The sequence below is a fragment of the Mustela erminea genome, chromosome 9, assembly GCF_009829155.1.
Source record: "Mustela erminea isolate mMusErm1 chromosome 9, mMusErm1.Pri, whole genome shotgun sequence".
NCBI lineage: Eukaryota > Metazoa > Chordata > Mammalia > Carnivora > Mustelidae > Mustela > Mustela erminea.
In genome coordinates, this window is record NC_045622.1 from 3,630,492 (window position 1) to 3,650,300 (window position 19,809).

General features: G+C 38.8%; 1 protein-coding gene across 3 annotated transcripts in view; it reads right to left on the reverse strand.

Annotated features, from left to right (window-relative positions):
• Positions 1-19,809, reverse strand: part of KBTBD3 (kelch repeat and BTB domain containing 3) — a 34,716-nt gene that overhangs the window by 13,680 nt on the left and 1,227 nt on the right. The window contains exon 2 of one of the 3 annotated variants that reach the window (XM_032356341.1): positions 7,615-7,695. The exons of 1 other annotated variant lie outside the window; for it this stretch is intronic. The gene's annotated coding sequence lies outside the window, so the exon portion shown is untranslated. Of the gene's footprint in view, positions 1-7,466; positions 7,696-19,809 lie in introns of all 3 variants that reach the window. One more of the 3 variants, XM_032356340.1, reaches the window with a different exon arrangement.

A 19,809-nucleotide genomic window follows, 5' to 3' on the forward strand; every position in this document is an offset into this window, starting at 1 on the left:
ACAGCGAATAATGTTTGACCAAATGTCTGGGAACCCTGTGGTCCAGTTCAGTTGATACAATACATGAATCACCACAACACTATAAATCTTTACTTAAGAATGTTGTTAATGTGTGACCTAAGGCGGAAAAGAATATTTAAGGCCAAAGAGTGGTGTACACAGACAATTACATATGCTTCCATCCCAAGAGTCATTCGTCACCTCACAAGGCATGCCTCTTAAGTCACTTGTAAAACTCTGTTTTTAAAAGTATGGATGTTTTTCCCTCCTTTTCTAGTAACTACAAATCATCCACCTTCCCAGGGGAATGATGTCATGTGAGGAAGCGGGACCAGCAGGGCTTTGGGATTGGACACACGGCTCCAGTGCTGCTCCAGCACTTTACCTGGGATATAGTTGAGGCAAGGAGCTTCTAGTCTTTGATTCCCATTTTTTTTCTTCTACTAAACATTTAACATAAAAGCCAAGGAAGCCCTTTAATTGACACTGATCAGGAGGTTTACATGCCTAATAAGCTGGTAGGGGAAGAAGCAGACTCTAAGAGCTCCTAAGGCATAAGAGAAAAGTCGAGCACAAGTGGTGTCACTGTGACATAGTTCATCTGAAGTGCCAGGACCAGGGGGTCAGGGGAGAGAAAGACACACTGGTTGAGACCTGAACCAGCCTCTTTTACTGACTCCAGAATGCTGGAAAGGAATATTTAAGGGGAGAGACCAGGGAGCATGTATAGTACACAAAACAGTACACAGAGCAAATAAGCAGCCTCATCTGGACTAGACACAGATATGACGTAATGCCATGCAGAGGGTCATAGCATTTTCTCAAGCACACAAACCAGGTGTATCTCCTGGGCTGTTTCTTAAGTCTGGCCATGGGCTGGAGCGCTGGACATCTGTAGCAGCAACGCAGGGTCTCCCCACGGCTGCCTCAGAGGACCACAGGAGTGGTGGGGACACTCAGCGCACACAGCCTGCACACATTTCAGAACTGCTCTAAATCCTCATCCGTTTAGAAATGTATTAAATGCCTCTGGCAGAGGAACTTAGATGTAGATGGAAAGACACATTTCTCTCCTACAATCGTAGACTCTTCTTGGTTTTCAGAAGTTCAAAGTTTGGGATTATTGGTACTGACAAGGCTCTGTGATCCCCATGGGACAATATAAAGCAGAAATTACTACCTTGGCCTTCAAGCCATTTAATCAAAGAGAGAGAGGAGAGGACCGTGGCTAGATGCTGAAAACTTGTTCCACAACACTTTTGTTCTGTATCTGATTGTGTGTGTGTGTGTGTGTGTGTGTGTGTGTCTGTACATACAAATTTAATTTCAATTTTAAAACATATCTTTTATTGGGCATTAAAAATTCTCTATTTTTCAATTCTTCAGTGTGGCCATAATTACCAATGAAAACTACTGAAGTTTAAGTAATAGCATTCTGATCCCCCGCACCACTCCCCTCCATAATGCTATTCTTTTTGGATTTCCCATGGAGATGCTCCTATTTCCCAAGCCAGGCACTCAGACGTCCTCCTGCACCAGCCATATCTATTTTAAAACCACTACCTTTTCTTCACCCCGACAGCCACTCTTTGAGATAAATGTGTCATTGTTCTCACTTGAATTGCCTCCACTCTGATCTTCCCTCTTCTGTAAACTTTTATTGAATATCTCCTGGGCTCCAAACCTGTGCAGGCATTGGGAATCTAAAGACAGAGGAGTCACAGGGTCCCTGCTCTTGCCAGCTCACAGGCTGGTGTGGAGAGAAAGAAGTAACAAGTGAGCATCCTAGTAGAGATACGAAGAGTGTTGTGGAGGCAGGAAGGAAGGACAAAGCTCAGACTTGATCCCAGGGGTGAGGAGGACAGAGCAGAGACAGCAGAGAGCGGGGAGGACAGAGGAAGACATTCTGATGGTATTTGAGCTGTTAAAGAAAAATTAAAAGATGACTGATTACCAAAGAAGATGAGAAAGACATTTCCAAGAGAAAAAAGTGTAAGTGGAGAGGCATGGATGAAAGAGTTACCACAGCCCCTTGGGAGAAGCAGTGTTGAGGAGCAGATATGGGGTAGATAAAGCTGAAGTGGACGGGCTCATGCAAAGCTGCATGCCATGCGAGGGGGCATGGCTTTCATTCTAGAAGTAATGAGGAATATTTAGAAGGACCTGAAGTTGGAGAGGCACTACACCATGGCTTTACATTTTAGAAAGATCGTTCTGCTCAGAATACCAGCAGTAAATGACTAAGATGTGGCTCTTATTCTCATGGAGCTTACTATCTAAGGTTCACTGGCATGAGGAATGTCAATTTAAAAAGATGCCAACACTGGTTTTTGATTTTGGGATTTTTTTTTGGATAAAAAATTATTAAGTCACTGAGGTGTGTCTATTACAATAAATAGGGTTATTTTAATTAATGCATATGAATTTTAATCCCAGTAACTCAAGCACATTTCTTTTTTTTTCTTAAGCACATTCTTAATCTAAGTATTTATCTGTTGATTCTTTAGTGTTTTCTGCATAAAAATTACATCATTTGTAACAAATGGGGCTTGTTTTTTTTTTCTATTTTTTACAGATACTGTTTCTTTCTTTTACTACAGAAGTAGCTATGTAGCTACAATGTTTAATAAAGGCAATAATGGTTTGCAATACTTTTTAATATCAGTATATATAAGTGACTTATTGGAGTAAATCAACTATTGAATCTTATAGTTCACAGGTCAAAGGTGAACCCAATGATATATGTATACAGTAATTTTGTCTGTGACTGGTAATATAAGTAAAAGAACTTAGTAGAAACTTTCAATTATCAGGGTGCCTGGGTGGCTCAGTGGGTTAAAGCCTCTGCCTTCAGCTCAGGTCATGATCCCAGGGTCCTGGGATCGAGTTGACCCTGGGATCGAGTCCCGCATTGGGCTCTCTGCTCAGCAGGGAGCCTGCTTCCCCTCCTCTCTCTCTGCCTGCCTCTCTGCCTACTTGTGATCTCTGTCTGTCAAATAAATAAATAAATAAAATCTTTTAAAAAAAGTAACTTTCAAGTATCAAATTTATATATTTGCATTATGCACAGGTATTTATTTTGATGAAGTTGTTATAAGTTCAAGCCTGCCATGTTTACTCCATATAGAATGGCCAAGCAGAGAAGCTGAAATTTTCTATTTTCTTAACTTGGTTTGAGTACTTTTGTATATGTAGACTTTATTTAATCATGATAAAGTTAAGTGCTATCAAAGAGAAAGGGTATGGGAAGGTTTATGAAGGGGATAGGGGAACTCAGTCCACAAGATAACTAAAGCCATTGAAACAGATAAAAATCAATCAAGGAAAATAAATAAAATTAGAAAAGAAGAGGTCCAAGAATGGAACACTGAGGATAACTAACCTTAAGGCATAGACCACTTAGTTGAAGAATTATTTGTGTTTGAGCAGCTACCTACCAGGTGATGTCTAGATGAACTGAAAATATAGCAGAAATTTGTGGAAGACACAGGTGACAAAGTTTGTTGGCTAAGGAAGAACTCATGAAGAACAGGGACAGAAATGGAGGAAAAGTAGGAGAGGCGGTGGAGGGCAAAGGAAGAGAATTTCCATGTAGGAAATAGTCACACATCATCCAAAGCTGAGGTAAGAACTGAGAAAACATCACTGATGATTTGGGGGTGGGGTGAGGAGAGGCCACACTACAGTAGCTTAATGAGGAAATAATGGACACAATTTGTGTAAATTATTTTTTAAAGAAGTTCAGTGAGGTAAGGACTTGAGGAATAGGTGAATTCTAGGAAATTTTGTTTTCTTTTATTTGAGACCTGAGCATGTTAATACACTGAGGAGAAAGTGGAGCCAGGGAGGCAATTTTCTTTTTTTTTTTTTTTAGGGAGGCAAATTTTGATCACTGATTACAACAGTCTAAATCTGCCATCTGTGTCTGTGTTCCAAAGCAAATCTTTCTGGACCTTTTAACCAATAAATCAGAGAATAATACCATATGACAAAACTTCCATTTCTGTTAAAAGGTAAACATTGGTAGGCAAATAAATGCTGAGAGACTCTTAACTTTTGTAGTTATAACATGATAGTCAAACCTGAAGGCCACCCCACATGATGTCAGTGGAGACCTCATGGAGAGTAGCAACGATGTGCGCTTCCCTCTCCCAGCCACAGTGGTATCAGAGGACGCAAAGAGGGGAAACTTAACTCCCAACTCTGTCCAGCAGCCCCCCTCTCCCACGTGTCCACAAAGGTGGGGTGGAAAATCAGGACTTCCATCCCAACCTAGCAGTAATGAGGTGGTGACCTTAACCCAACAGAACAACAACAATTAAAAAACCAAACAAACCCAAAACACAAAAACCTAAAACACAGGATTTAAATATGATCTAGAATCTTACCACATAATATCCAATATATCCAAAATCAGGTATATGTCAAGTTGAAAAGACAATCAAAAGATATGAACAGAGATGACACAGATGTCAGAATTATCTACCAAGAATTTTAAAGCAGCCCTCACAGAGATGCCTCAATGAGTAATGGCAAAGTCTGTGTGACTTTTATTCTTTTCAGTCATTTGAGGTTTGTTTTGTGCATAAGGATATGGTTACTCAGTATATGTTCCATGACAGTTGATAATACTGTGTGTTCTTTTGTTAGGTGGAGTTTTCTATTAATGTTGATTTGATTCTATTGATTGATGGTATTGTGTTCTGTGTCATTTCTTACTCTCTTCTTGTTCTATTAATTTAAGACAGGAAAATAGTAAAGTATCCAGCTGTTAAGTATATTTGTCTGTTTTTCTTAACAGTTCCATCAGTTTTTGCTTCACATATTTTGCAGCTCTGTTGTTTGGTACCTAGACAATTAGGTTTGCTGTGACTTCTTGGTGGACTGACATGTAATATTCCTCTCTGTCCCTCATAATTTTCCTTGCTGACATCCATTTTGTCTAATATTGATATAACCTTACCTGTTTACTTTTAATTAATGCTTGCATAGTATATTTTCAACCTGCTTGTTGACTTTGAACTTACTTCTGTCATTCCATTTGAAGTGAATAACTTATAGGAATTGTATAAAATTGGATCATTTTTTGAAAATCTATTCTGCTAATCTCTGTCTTTTAACTGGCATATATAGACCATTTATATTTAGTACAATTATTGATACATTAATACTTAGGTCTGCTTTTTGGTTGTTTTCTGTGATTTCTGTTTTTAATTAATTTATTTTTCTTCTTTCTGCCTTCCTATGAGTTACTTGGAGTAACTTTCTTTACTCAGATTCCTGTGAGTTGCTTTCTGCCTTTCCTATGAGATACTTAAGTTACTTAACCCTTTGCAGAATTCCATTTTGATTTAGCTATAGTGGCTATGAGTGTACTGCTTTGTATGGACTTTTTAGTGGTTGTTCTCTGTATTACATTTATATGAGTGTATATATGTGTGTGTGTATAATATATGTTATAATAATATTTGTGCAAATATTTTACCAGTGTGAATAAAGTGTATAAACTTTACACTCTTTTACTTCCCTTTACACTCCCTCATATCTTTCTTATATAATCGTTTTAATTAATTCCTTACATATGCTGAGATCTACATTAGGCAGTGTTATAATTTTTGCTTCAACCTGAAGAAACTATGAGAAGAAGGGCAAAATAAACTCAATAAAGTTATGTGAAAGGAAATGATAAAGAGCAGAACTCTATGAAATTAAAAATGGAAAACCACAGAGAAAATCAATGAAAGTTCAATTCTTTGAAAAGTTCAATGAAATAGACAAACTTGAGCAAGATTAACAAGGAATGAAGGAAAGAAGACATGCATTACTAATATCAGGAATGAAAGAGGGGACTCACTGCAGACCTTGAAGATAATCAGAAAGAAAGGGAAAGGAATATTATAAACAACTCTACATGTAACAGTGCAATAGGACAGATGAAATGGACTAATTTTCCAAAGAACCCATGTATTACCACAACCCACTGAAGATGAAATGTAAAATTTGAACAGCCCTGTAACTGTTAAAGACATTGAATTTACCATAAGTTTTTAAAAAAGTGAATACTAAATCTGTACAATTTCCTCCAGAATACAGATGAGGAGGGAACACTTCCCAAGTAAGTCAGTACTACTGTGGTGCCCCAGACAAAGACAATACAAAAACAAAGAAATAAACAAAACTAAATGGCAGGAGACTGAATCCTTTTTCTCTAAGATGATGAAAATGGCAAATATGTCCACTTTTTATTATTGCTATTCATCATAGTACTGGAAGTTCTTAGATCTCAATTCTTAGATCTATGATATTAAAAGCACAATCCATTAAACAGAGGAAAAATGCTAGTTGAATGTTACCAAACTGAAAACGTTTCCTCTGTGAAAGACTCTGTTAAGAAGAAAAGACAATCTATAGCCTGGGAGAAAATATTTGCAAATGAAATCTGATAAAAGATTAATATCTACAATATATAAGGAATTCTCAAAATCCATCAGTAAAAAAAACCAAACAATCCAATTAAAAAATGGGCAGAAGATATGGAGAAATATTTCACCAAAGAAAATACAGAAATGAACACATGAGGGCATGTTCAATATCATTAGTCATGGAAATACAAAATTAAAACCACAATGAAATTGCACTTCCTATCCATTAGAATGGCTAATAAAAAGATACTGATAAAATTATTGAGAAGCCAGAGAGACACTGTATCATTCACATGTTGCTAATATAAATTATTTGGAAGTTTTTTAAAAAGCTAACCATGACATGGTGACTCCATCTGGTCAGGGAACTCAGGGTGCAGTTCTGCCTGACTCAAGAACCCAAACAATGAGCCCTGCTGGCCTTAGAGCCTATTTTTGCCACCCTGCCTGGCAGAAAAGCGAATTCATAGCCCTGCTTACTGCTGAGTGCAGCCCTCAGCTTCACGCCACCAGGAAACCTGACTGGAGCATCTGGGAAACCGAGTAGCTCAGCAGCACTTGAGAGAGTACCTAAGCAGGGTGCCTGCCCTTCTGCGGAGCCCACGTGGTGACTCCATCTGTCTGGGGAGCTCAGTGTGTTTTGCCTGACTCATGTCCCTGACTACCAAGTCCACCTGGCTGTGGAGGCTGTTATACAGCCTTTCCCCATGTGGGGAAGCAAATCTGAAGCCCTGCTTGGCACTGAAGATAGCCTCCAGCCCTGCCCAATGAGCAAGCCTAACCAGAACACCTGGGAAGCTGTGTAGTCCAACCTACACCTAAGTATACAACAGCACCTGAGTGGAACACCAAGCCAGTTGGGCTTTCCATCTGCAGAGCACAGCTGGTGGCACTGTCTGACCCAGGAGTTTGGTGGGTAGCTCTGCTGGATACAGATCCCCAAACAACAAGCTAAAGGGCCATGGAGAATGTCTTACAACTCCACTCAGGCAAGGAAGCATATTTGTAGCCCTTCCTAGCTGCTGAGTATAGCACCAGTCCTACCTGAGTAGGAAGTTTAGCCAGAGAATTCCTGCAGAGTGCATCCCACAGCTTCGTGTAGGCAGGAACCCACCAGCCAGAGGCACCCAGCCTGACCTCAGAGCTCAGGCAGCAGCCTTGCCCAAACAGAGACCCTGTCAGCAAGCCCCACCTGACCAAGGATGCTGCCTGCTGACCGGTCCAGAATCAAGGTGAACTGACTGGGGGGAAGGCCATTTCTGGAGAAGACAACCTGTAAAGTATGGAAGAGGAGACTGCTTACTCAAATATGCAGATAACAACACAAAGAAGCAAGGATGATAAAGAATCAGATAATCATTGACATTACCATAGGGGGGTAATAAAGCTCCAATAATTGACTTTAAAGAAATGGGAGATCTGTGAATTGTCTGCAAGTAATTCAGATTATTCCTCTTAAAGAAGTCCAGTTAACTACAAGAAAACACAAATAACTAAACAAAATTGGGGGGAAAATGCATGAACAAAATGAAAAGTTCAACAAGAAATAGAAACTACAAAAAGAAAGAAAGAAGAAAGAAATCCTATAAGTAAAGAATCCAGTGACTTCCCTGAAGAATTCAATTGAGAACTTCAACTGTAGGGGCGCCTGGGTGGCTCAGTGGGTTAAAGCCTCTGCCTTTGGCTCAGGTCATGATCTCAGGGTCCTGGGATCGAGCTCCACATTGGGCTCTCTGCTCAGCAGAGAGCCTGCTTCCTCCCTCTCTCTCTGCCTGCCTCTCTGCCTACTTGTGATCTCTGTCTGTCAAATAAATAAGTAAAATCTTTTAAGTTAAAAAAAAAAAAAAAGAACTTAAACAGCAGACTCCATCAAGCAGAAGAATCAGTGAACTATAAAATAGGGCACGTGAAAATTTCCAGTCAGAACAGCAAAAAGAAAGAATTAAAAAGAGTAAAGAAAGCATACAGGACTCCTAGGACACCATCTAAAGAACAAATATGCATTGTAAGAATCCCAAAGTAGAAGAGAGTGGGGAAAAGGGGACAGAAAGTATTTAAAAACAATAATGGTTGAAAACTTCCCAAACATGAGGAGAGAAATGGATATCAGAATAATGACACCCAAAAGACCCCAAATAGATTGAATCCAAAAAGGGCTACATAGAGACATATTATAATTGTCAAAAGTCACAAAGAATTTTGAAAGCAGCAAAAGACTGACACATCACAGTGATGTGTGATCCCTCCCATAAGACTATGGACAGATTTCTCAATAGCAACTTTTCAGTCAGGAGAGAATGAGGTGATATATTCAAAGTACTGAAAGAGAAGCAGAAGCTGTTAACTAGGAATAGTATAGCTGGTGAAGTAGTCTTTCAGAAATGAATGAGAGGTAAAGAATTTCTCAACAAATAAAAGCTAAGGAAGTTAATTAGCATTACATCTGCCTTACAAGCAATACTAAGGTAGTTTTTCAAGGAGAAATAAAATGATGCTAATTGACATCATAAAAATATATAAATTTTTGTAGAACTGGTAATAGTAAATACAGTCAAAATCAGATTCTCCAATATTGGGGAATTGTATTCTCGAATATGTAATTTATTTACAACTCTAGTTTTAATTATGATAATTTATTTTTGGATACATAATATAAAATATATGTAAACTGAGGGGTGCCTGACTTGCTCAGTCAGTGGAGTATGTGACTCTTGATCTCAGGTTTGTGAGAGTGAGTCCCACAATGGGGGCAGAGATTACATAGAAATAAAATCCTGAAAATACTATATATATATTCACATATACATATATATATGAACATATATACTGAAACATTAATAACTGGAACTGTGAGTGAGGGAGAAGTAAAAATTTAAAGTTTATGTTAGTAAAATTGAGTTGTTATCAACTTAAAATAGAATGTTATAAATAGATTTTATGTTAGCATCACAGTAGCCAAAAAGAAAACCCTGAAGTGGTTACATGAAAGATTATGATAAAAGAATGACAAAATATTGCCACAAAAAGTCATCAAACCACAAAGAAGCAACAAAGTATCTACAAAATAGAACACAGTTAACAAAATGGTAGTAGTAAGTCTTGACATATTAACAATTTAAGTGTAAATGGATTAAATTCTCCAATCAAGAGACACAGGATAACTGAATAGAGAAAAATACAAGATCCAATAATAAGCTGCCTACAAGAGATTTCCTGTAGCTTTATTTTATTTTATTTTTAAACTTATTTGTCAAAGAGAGAGCACACAAGCAGGGAGAGCTGCAGGCAGAGGGAGAAGCAGGTTCCCTGCTGAGCAAGGAGCCTAATATGGAACTCAAACCCAGGACCCTCGGATCATGACCTGAGCCGAAGGCAGCCACTTAACCAACTGAGCCATGAGGGCATCCCTCCCTGTAGTTTTAAAAACACATGCAGACTGAGAGTGAAGGAATGGGAAAAAAATATTTCACACAAATTGTAACCAAAAGAAAGCAGAGATGCTATACTCATATCAGACAAAAGAGACTTTAAAAATAGAAGAGATGAAAAAAAAAATAGAAGAGATGAGGAAGGTCCTTATATAATGATAATGGAGTCAATCCATTAAAAATACATAATTGTGGGGCGCCTGGGTGGCTCAATGGGTTAAAGCCTCTGCCTTCGGCTCAGGACATGATCCCAGGGTCCTGGGATCGAGCCCCGCATCGGGCTCTCTGCTCAGCGGGGAGCCTGCTTCCTCCTCTCTCTCTGCCTGCCTCTCAGCCTACTTGTAATCTCTGCCTGTCAAATAAATAAATAAAATCTTTAAAAAAAATACATAATTGTAAGTAAATGTTTATGTACCCAATATCAGAGAACCAAATATATAAAGCAAATACTAGCAGAACTGACAGAAATAAATAGCAATAAAATAATAACTGGAGACTTATCCTACTCAGCAATGGATATACCATCCAGAGAATCAGTAAGGAAAGAGTAGATTTGAATAACATTATAAATCACAAGGACTTAAGTGACATATACAGACACAGAACATTTTGTAAGATAGAGCAAATGTTAGGCCATAATACAAGTTGTAGCAAATATAAGAAGACTGAAATTACACCAACTATATTTTCTAGCAACAATCATATAAAAGCAGAAGTCAATAATGGGAAAATTTGCAAATATATTTTAAAAATTTTAAGTATTTTATTTGAGAGAGAAAGAGAGCAAAAGAGAGAGAAAGGGAGCATGGAGCCAGGGAAGGTGTTGGGGGAGCTGAGGAGGAAGTTGGGGGAGGAAGTTGGAGGAGGGGTTGGGGGAGCTGAGGAGGAAGCAGACTCCCCGTTGAGCAGGAACTCAACCTGAGCTGAAGGCAGTCCTTAACCAACTGAGCCAGCATTACCATGATATCAAAGCCAGATAAGGCCACTACAAAAACAAGAGAAAAATAAAACAAAACAAAACAACTTACAAGCCAATATCCCTGGTGACTAAAGATGCAAAAAGTCTCAACAAAATTCTAGCAAACTGAATCCAACAGCACACTAAAAGGTAATACACCATGATCAATTAGGATTCATTCCTAGGAGGCAAGGATGAGTGAACATACGCAAATCAAAAATTGTAATTTACCACATTAATTAAAAAGATTAAAGTCATATGAGCATCCCAACAGATGGAGAAAAACATTTAAAAATTCAGCATCAATTCATGATAAAAATTCTCATTTAGGCATAGAAGCAAATTGGGCATAGAATTCTCAAATAATAAAAGGCCGTACATGACAACCCACAACTAACATCAAACTCAATGGTGAAAGGTTGAAAGTTTTTCCTCTAATATTAGGACCGAGTGAAGGTTGTCCACTCTCATCACTATTTAACACAGTACTGGAAGTTCTAGCCAGAGCAATGAGGCAAGAAAAACAAATAAATGGAATCAGAATTGGAAAGGAAAAAAGTAAAATTGTCTTTGTTTGCAGATGATGTTTTGTATACAGAAAATCCTAAAGACTATACCAAAAAAACATGTAACAACTAATAAATGACTTCAGTGAAGCTCTAGGATACAAAATCAACATACAAAAATCGGTAACATTTCTATATACTAACAAACTAAAATTTAAAATAAAACAATCTCATTTACAACAGTGTCAAAAACAATAAAATACTTAGGAATAAATTTAACCAAGTAGGTCAATGGCTTATAAATTAAAAACTATAAAACATTGTTGAAAGAAATCAGAGAAAATATAAATAAATGGAAATACACCCTGTGTTCATGGATTGGAAAAATTAATATTATTAAAATTTCCATACTACCTAAACGCCTCTGTAAATTGAATGTAATCCCTATCAAGATACCTAAGGCATTTTTCATAAAAATAGAAAAATAATCTTAAAATTCATAAAGAACTATCTACACAGCCAGAGTAATCCTGCAATAGCCAAAGTAATCCTGAGAAAGAATAGCAAGGCTAGATGCATCACACTTCCTGATTTTTTTAAAAGATTTTATTTATTTATTTGAGAGTGTGTATGAGAGAGAGCAGAAGAGGATGGTGGGGGAGAGAGGGGGAATGGAGCAGCAGACTCTCCATTGAACAGGGAGCCTGATATGGGGCTTGATCCTGGAACCCTGAGATCCTGAACCAAAGGCAGATGTTTAACTCACTGTGCCACCCAGGCGCCCCTACACTTCCTGATTTTAAATTATATTACAAAGCTATAGTAATCGAGACAGTATGGCACTGGCATAAAGACAGACACATGGACTAATGGAAAAGAACTGAGAGACCAGAAGTAAATTCACACATAAATGGACAACTATTATATAACAACGATGGCATGAGTACTCAATGATGAAAAGATAGTTTCTTCAATAAATCACACTAGGAAAAGTGGATATTCACATGCAAAAGAATGGAACCGGACCCATATCTCACACCATTCACAACAATTAAGTCAGTTAAATATTTAATGTGAGACCAAAAACTATAAAACTCCTAGAAGAAAAAGTAGGGAATAAGCTCCTTGACATTGGTAATAGCAATTATTTTGGGGGCTGGTGGTGGTGGATAAGACGCATAAGGCACAAGCAACAAAATAAAAAATAAAGAAGTGGGACTACATCAGCTACAAAACTTCTACACTATAAAATAAGTGATCAACCAAATGAAAGGTCAGCCTACAGACTGGGAGAAAATGTTCTTAACCCACGCATCTGATAAGGTGTTAATATCCAAAATTTGTAAGGAACTTCTAGAACTCAAGAGCAAAAAAAAAAAAAAAAAAAAAAAAAAAAACCCCTCCAAGTAATCCAATTAAAAATGGGCAGTGAGGGGTGCCTGGGTGGCTCAGAGAGTTAGGCCTCTGCCTTCGGCTTGGGTCATGGTCTCAGGGTCTTGGGATCGAGCCCCATATCGGGCTCTCTGCTCAGCAGGGAGCCTGTTTCTCCCTCTCTCTCTGCCTGCTTGTGATCTCTCTCTCTCTGTGTCAGATGAATAAATAAAATCTTTAAAAATTAAAAAAAATAAAAATAAATGGGCAGTGAACATGAATAGATATTTTTCCAAAGCTATTCACATGGTTTAACAGGTACATGAGGTGATGCTCATTGTCACTAATCATCAGGAAAAGGCTAATCAAAACCCCGAGATACAAACTCACACTTGTCAGTCTGGCTTTTGTCAAAAAGATAAGAGACAGCAAGTGCTGTTGGGGATGTGAATAAAAGGGAACCTTGTATCCTTTTGGTGTGAATGAAAACTGGTGCAACCAATATAGAAAATAGTATGGCAGTTTCTCAAAAAATTTAAATGAAACTACAATATGATCTTAACCAATTCAGCTTCTAGGTGTGAACTGAAAGGACATTAAATCAGTATCCTGAAGAGGCATCTATCTGCTGTGTTCCAGCAGCATATTCACAACAGCCAAGAGAAGGAAATGACTTAAGTGTCTGTAGGTTGATAAATGGATAAAGAAAATGTGAAGTGTACACACACACACACAGAGTAGAGCATTAGCCATAAAAAAGAAGGAATCCTGCCATTTGCAACAGCACAGATGGACCTTGAGGGTATTATGCTAAGTGAAATAATAAATGTAGACTGTAGAATGTCACTTAAATGTGGAATCTTGAAGAAGAAAAAAAACCTCATGGGAACAGAGAAAAGGTTGGAGTTTGCCAGAGGGGCTGGGGGTAGGGGAACTGAGGGAAGGGGGTGAAAGTACAAATTTCCAGTTATAAGAGAACCAAATTCTGGAGATGTAATGTACAGCATGAGGACTACAGTTAACAATGCTGAGTTCTATATTTGGACGTTGCTCTGGGAGTAAATCTTAAAAGCCATCAGCAAAAGAAAAAATTCTGCAAGGCAATGGATGTTAACTATACTTATTGTGGTATTCATTCCATTATATTTATAAATATCAAGTCATTCTGTTGTACACCTAAAACTAACACAATGTTATATGTCAGTTACATCTCAATAAAAATGGGGAACTAAGTATACATTATATTAGCCAATAATCACTGATATGAGCACATTTATCCTAGAGAAATACAAATCTGTACATGGTTTATCATAGCCCTTAGAATTGTATGGTCAAAAACCATAAACATCCAAAATGTTGCTCAACATATGGACAAGTATACTGACTGTCGTACCTCCATACCACGGAAGACTGCCCACCATTAAAAAGGAACAGGCCACTGATGTACAGTCACAACTTAGAGGAATTTCAGGAGCATTATGTTGAGTGAAAAAGGGCAATCTCAAAAGGTCACATACTGTATGTTTCCATTTCTAGAACGTTCTTGAAATGACAAAATGATAGAGATGGACAACATATTAGTGGTTTCGGGGCTGAGGAACGTGGTGGGGGTGGAGGGGCAGGAATGTATAGGGACACTTCTGCAGTGAATTGTAATAATCTGTGACTTGATCAGCTACAGGCATCTATACATGTGATAAAATGACATAGGACTCTCCCTACACAGTGCACCAAAGTCAAGTTCCTGATTTTGATTTTAGGCAATAACTGTGGAAGATGCTGCCCTGGGGAAACTGTGTAAAGGGCACCTGGGACTGCTTCATACTATTTTTGTAACTTCTATATATATATGTGATTATTTCAAAATAAAAATTAAAGACCACAAAATAGAAATTCAGTTTAAAAACTGATATCCCAGTTTTGTTCTTGTTCAAAACACTTTAAAAATGCAAAGAAAACATTGTTTTCTTTTTTAGTGTAAGTTTTTTTTTTTAAGATTTATTTATTTACTTGAGAGAGAGTAAGCACAAGCAGGAAGGCCAGCGGCATATAGAGAACCCCAAGCAGACTCCACACCTGGTGTAGAGCCCAACCCTATGACCCAGAGATCATGACCTGAGGCAAAATCAAGGGTCCGATGCTTAACCAACTTAGCCATCCAGGTGGCCTGTTCCTCGGTTTTCAAAAGAGAAGTTGAATATAAAACAAAAAAGCTAAAAGGTACTCAAACCTGAGACTTTAAAAAGGATAAAAACTGTATTTGTATATAGTGATGTGAGTCTTGAGGAAATAAATTTTAAGAAACTTCAGCCACAAACATATTTTAATTAACTTTATTATCATTAAAAATATGTATTGAATTCGGATCTTGTGTTGGATTAAGTCTCTTGAGGCTCACTGTTCATTGAATCCAATGATGGAGATATAAAGAATTCTCATTTCTATAAATAGTAACAAAAAGCAAATTTTACTAAAAATTTTTAAGTTTCAAAGCACCTAGGTGTCTCCGTCGGTTGAGTATCTGTCTTCGGTTCAGGTCATGATCCCAGGGTCCTGGGATCGAGCCTGAGTCAGGCTCCCACTCAGTGGGGAGCCTACTTCTCCCTCTGCCTCTTACCCGGCTTGTGTGTGTACTCTCATGCTCTCTTTCAAATAAATAAAATCTTAAAAAAAAGAATAAGTATCTCAAACATATTAGAGTCATATATAGATATTCACTTTTATGACACTGTTAAAAGATAAAACCTGCCGTGTATATTCTGTACAGAATGAAAGAGCAAAGAAGCTGAAATCTTCATTTCTTAAATTTGGTCGGAGTAAATGTGCACTCATAGTAGTAGTGTATTTTGCATATAACCAAGAATTCAGGACTCAGGCTGAAGGAATAGGGTCCTAAGTAGCCCATCACCATACTGCGGCGCCTTTGGAGGCTCTCTGAGGCTTTAGCTTCCTTGTGTTCAAGTCAGACACACCAATACATCGTACTGTTGTGATGCTTAAGCTATGTCATAAATAATAAATCAATATTGTCAGGTGGTGTATCAATATTAATGGTTAAACTCAGTAATAACATGTACTTAATAACATTATTATTAAAACAATTCTTAAATCTTGTTAAAAGATATATAAGGCAATTTTTTCTTCAAATACTCTGCAAATTCAATATAATATTTCACTGATTTTTTAAAAAAGATTTTATTTGACAGAGAGAAAGATCACAAGCAGGCAGAGAGGCAGGCAGAGAGAGAGAGTGGGGGAAGCAGGCTCCCCGCTGAGCAGAGAGCCCGATGCGGGGCTTGATCCCAGGACCCTAAGATCATGACCCAAGCCGAAGGCAGAGGCTTAACCCACTAAGCCACCCAGGTGCCCCTAATATTTCACTAATTTTAAGACACATTTTTTTCCACCCTAAACATATCTGAAATTGACAGGTATCTTATTGCTTCTGGTCAGGTAGCAACATGACCTGTTTGTCCCTATGTGCATCAGAATGTGAAGAATGGGATCCATGTCTTAAAATACAGCCCTGGAGATAATAACAGATAGTCATTTAAGAAATGATGCATCAGGGGCACCTGGGTGGCTCAGTGGGTTAAGCCTCTGCCTTTGGCTCAGGTCATGATCTCAGGGTCCTGGGATCGAGCCCCACATTGGGCTCTCTGCTCAGCGGGGAGCCTGCTTCCCCCCTCTCTCTGCCTGCCTCTCTGCCAACTTGTGATCTGTCAAATAAATAAATAAATAAAATCTTAAAAAAAAAAAAGAAATGATGCATCACTAATGCTCTTGATAACAGAATATTATGTAGAAAAACATGGACTTCAAGATTCTGAGTTGCAAGTGAATTTGAAGCACTGGATTCTGAATGTGAAAATGTTTTAAGAGTATCTCAGCCAGCTAATTTTGCGTGTGTACTGGGGTGCTATACGAAAATTTTAAAAGGGCTTTCCTTGAGTATGAAAAATACCAGGCGATAAGGAGTTGTATGGAGCTGAGGATGGCAGTGTTTTCTTTCTTCAAAGTGCATGAGACAGTGGTGTGTAAGGGTGCATCTTAGCTTCAACAAAACTCCTTCCTGCTCAAAACACTGAATCAATTTTTAATACTATTGTCTCCTTCTTCCTTTTAACATCTTCCATTAAAATTTGATTTAAATAATTGAATCAATAAAAGTACAACAATCAAGTCTGACAAGATTGATACAAAGTAAGGACAGAAAATGCAGGTGCTGGACAGGAGTGCGGGATTCCACCGAGGCTGCACCAAGAGTGGTCTGGGCTTTGATTCCGTCAGGCTCTCCAGTGATGCGAGTTTGGTCACTGGAGTTTCAAAACCGAGTGTGATTTCTGGCCTAACCTAATTATTACTTGTCACAGGCTGCTCACTGTGTGCCAGGTAGGGAATTAGTCAGGAAGGCATGGAGGATAGAGGCCGACTTGATCCTTGCTTTCCTGGTGGTTCCTATCTAGTGAGGAAGACTGATAAATTAGACATTGTTGCAAAAACAGTGAAGAAACCGCTGGGAAAGTAACAGAAATGAACAATGGGGGATATTCAGCTTCAGGGAGTGACCCTGGTAACACTTACAGAGGGCTCACTCTGTACTGCTGCTCCATATACTCTTGAGTCTTCAAAAGGAGTGTGTAAACCAGATACTGCTACTGTCTATACTTCACAGGAAGGGGAGCTGGGGCCTTAAGACCTTCTGCAGTTTGCTCAAGGTTATATGGCAGGTCCCAGGGAGCTGGCCCAGGACCACGTGGCTCCAGGAGATTTTGTTCTGGTTCACTAAAGTCTCAGGGAGTGTCTTCTCAGAAGGTGTCATTTAAGGGGACACCTGAATGATGTCAAGACAAGAAGTTTGGCGGGGGGGAGAAATCCTGTATAAAGCCCTAATGTGGGAAGGAGTCCTTCTATTTGAGGACATGAAAGAAGGTCAGCATCACTAGAATTCAGTTAAGGAGAGAAGAGGGGAGGTAGGGCTCCAGAAGGTGGGCATCACCTCATGTGGGACCCGATAGGCTACAGGGTGCTGGAATTCCATTCTACGTGCAGTTGGGACCACAGAAGCCTTCGCACTGCGCAGTGCCATGGTCTGATTTATTTTTTAAAAGTATCTTTCTGGCTGATGTGTGAAGAATTAATTTTTTAAAAAGGAGGTAAGAGAAATAGTGTCCAAGTTAATCATTTATTCAACAGATATTAAAAAGTTTACAGAGTAGCTATTACTTTGGCAAGTACTGTTCTAACTACTGGGCGTATGGCCAAAACCAGTGGAGACAGGGTCCCCCACTCTGGAGTACACTCTAGAGTACGACGCACATACGCACACACCCACACCCACACAACTACCGCCTCTCCTGCATCAACACATTCTCCCCTGCACTGGACAGATTCCATCAGCAGACACATTGTAGTATCTCCCATCTTTAAATATCAAACAAAAATCTGTCCTTTGAACTTGCATTACCCTCTACCGACCATCCCGGTTTCCCACTCTCTGACCCAGAAAGTCTGTAACAGCTTTCCATGCTGTGGCCATCTGAGCCCGCTGCCGTCCAGTCGTCTCACCCAACATCCTGCTGAGTCAGTGTCACCACACCGTGCTCTCATCTTCTCTCTCCACGTTCTAGTTAACTCATGTTGCTAACTAGTCCCCCCTTCTTGCAACACGCATCTCTAGTTTCTGGAGCACAACGGTCTTCAGGATTCCTATCTTGCTGGACTCTCCTACACTGCCTGGTCAGAAGCACATATGATGCAGTGCTCAAGGGCGTGGACTTGGAGAGCTAGCTCTGAAGACCCGCTGCTTCAGAAGTGCTGATGGCAGGGAGGACTTAGGAAAACAATGTTGCCCCTTCTGCTGCAGGCTAGATAATGATTCAGTCTTGCCGGTGAGACGTGATGGTGGTTTAGACCAGAGTGTTAACAGTGGAGAAGGAGAAATTTAGATGGTAACTCTAGCTTAGACGCAGAACCAATAGAATGGGTAATAGATTGGATATGCAAACTGAGGGGGGAAAGGTAGCAAGATTTCTTTCTTGGGTAACTGGTAGAATTAAAAATATATATATTTATTAAAGTCTTGAAAAGTTAAGCTTTGCAATGGAATAAAGCTGTGATCCAATAAGAAGCTAATGAACATTATCTCCCCTGCTCCCTAAAATCGATGAAACTTAGAGGATTTCATTTGATGCTTTTCCAATCAAATTGAAACCCGGGAGAGGTTATGTGATTTTCTCAAAGTCACACAGATAACTGGTGGTGGAAATGGAAAAAGAACACAGGTTTCTCAGAATCCCACTAAGAAGCGACAGCTCAGAATCTGGCAAGTTGACTATTACAAGCTTGCTGAACCCCTAACACTTCAGTCCTCCTCTTCCCCTCACCAATGCAATAAAAAAAAATCACAATATGTTTGGGATTCCTGAATATAGTTAGGCACACTTTATATTTCCTTAAGAAATAAAATGAGGGAAGTAAAGGTAGACAGAATAAAAATACCAATGTTAGCTTATAATAGAAGTAAAATCTATTGTAAAAGTTCATCAAAACATGTGTATACTATTTGTAAAACGTAAGGTATGCATTAAATTTCCTCTCAAGTAGTTTATATTCTGACACACATAAAAATAATTCAGGATAATAGATGTCATAAGGCTGTGTAAGAATAGTTGCCAACTGAATTAAACGGAGAATTAAAAAGAAAAAAAAAAACAACTCCGGGGTTGTCCTCAAGAAAAGGTCGGGTTTGCCCTAAGCCTTGAAGGACAAGTAAGAATTTACAAAGTAGACAAGTAAGGGGATTCCATTAAACAAACCTAAAAAGAATGTCCACTGTAGTATGAGGGATAGAAGGGAGTGGGGAGACTGAGCTTGTACATAGACATTCTCCTAGGTATGACATTTGAGCCGAGACCGGAATGACACAGAGGAACAAGAAATGTGATGAGGGGAGGACAGAATATTCTAGGCAGAGAAAGCAAGTACGAATAACCACTGCACTATCTGTCTACGAGGCTGTACAGATGAATACACAGAGCTCAGTTCAATGCTAAAAGAGTGGACTATGAATTCCTAAACCTGTTTTGAAATCGTCCCACAGATTTCTCTTTCTCATCTCAGAT